A 1,689-nucleotide genomic window follows, 5' to 3' on the forward strand; every position below is an offset into this window, starting at 1 on the left:
AACAAAGAGATATATTACAAATTTAAGCTTCATAATAACTCGTTATGTTCAAGGTCTTTTTGCAGAAGAAAAAAGAACTAGAAGCTAACCTTTACCTCGTTAGTTGCATCTTCCCTTTTAGATGCACTGCTTTCAGCAACTTCACAGCTCTCATATTTTTCTTTGTTTTCATGTTCTTCGTCCTGGTTATTTAACCAAAGCATGGTGTCACTTAGACGAATAAATCAACAATCTTATATCAACATGGAAAAACACAAAAATAAACAATTGAGATGAGCAGGAAAAACACAAGCAAGCTGCTCGATTGTCTCTATACTAAATATTAGATGTATTCATTATTCAAATTTAATTTCCAAAATATAGTTAGCATACTGAGAAGTTCACACATATCTACTTTTCACCATCTATTATGTAAAAATTATCCTTTTTATATACCTGAAGAAGGATTGATTCATTCAGGTCTTCCACTGAGTCAACTTCACTATCTAAGTTTGTTTCAGCCTCTGCTCCACCTTCAATGAACTGCACATAAATTTGAAGAGCATTGATGAACAATCAAAAGCATGACAAATTGACACTCATGCGTATAAATAAAATAGGAAAAGCCAATCCACCAGTATGGAAGCAATTTCACAAATGAAAAATAAAGAGGGAAAACATCTTGCATTTTTTAAAGAAAATGCTTCCATAATTTTTCCTTCCTATATAGAACAAGAAAATCATTATACCCTCTGAATATCTTCTTTATCCTTTTTAATAAAGCCACTAGCAGCAAGTTCCTTGTCTAAAAAACTATCACTTCTTTCTATTTCAAAAAAATAGGGCCTTCCATCTTCATCTTTCCCTTCATCAGAATCATCATTGTCATCAATGCTTTCTTGGAAAGAAAGATTGAACCTGAAATGGAGAAGTGGAACTAAATTGTGAAAAAAAGCCTGATTGAACAACAAAGATTAGATCCAAAATATTTATCTTCAGCAAACCAAGTTTGTGTTTGATGTATTATCAGGTTAGGAGATGAAGTACAAAAAGGGCAACGAAATGAGTTCACTCTTATGGACAAACCACATTAGCAAAAGCAGTGATACCCTTCTTACTCCTGGCTTCAACATCAGCACCTTTCTTCACTAAAACCTCTGCCACATCAGCACAAAAGCTTCTCTATGAATTTTTCATGTATTTGTCGATGATATTAGCATACCCTTCTTCATCCTCTGCATTCAAATCAATCTCTTTCTCTAAAAGCATGTGCACTGCGTTGATCCTCCCTTCCTCCAAAAGCACATTGGCCATATTCAATTGCAAAACTTCAATCCTAAAAAAATAAAAAATTACTCCTTTTACATAAACATCTCTGGACAAGGATATGCATAAAATACCTTGATCTTCTAACACCATAACTAACAGCAATTGAATAACTGATTTAATATTTTTTATACATTATATTAATTTTAATGGATAAAAAAATTAAAGTACTTTTCCTGACTAATTAAAATAATTGCCACATAGCACATTTTTAGTTTATTCTATAAGTCAATCATTAATATTATATCTACATTAAACTGTTCTAATATATTACATTATGATTATTTTTCATGACCAATAAAATGATAAATCTTTGAAATAAAAAATTCCTTATTATTATTATTATTATTATTATTATTATTATTATTATTATTATTATTATTA

The 1,689-nt window shown here is 30.3% G+C and overlaps 1 long non-coding RNA gene across 1 annotated transcript; it reads right to left on the bottom strand.

Moving 5' to 3' along the window:
- Nucleotides 398-1,365, bottom strand: LOC110270377. Its single transcript, XR_002359849.1, has 4 exons — nt 1,152-1,365; nt 1,089-1,118; nt 729-897; nt 398-522 (listed from the first exon to the last, which is right to left on the bottom strand). It is a non-coding gene; the product is annotated as an uncharacterized LOC110270377 (long non-coding RNA).

Source organism: Arachis ipaensis, chromosome B01 (genome assembly GCF_000816755.2).
Source record: "Arachis ipaensis cultivar K30076 chromosome B01, Araip1.1, whole genome shotgun sequence".
NCBI lineage: Eukaryota > Viridiplantae > Streptophyta > Magnoliopsida > Fabales > Fabaceae > Arachis > Arachis ipaensis.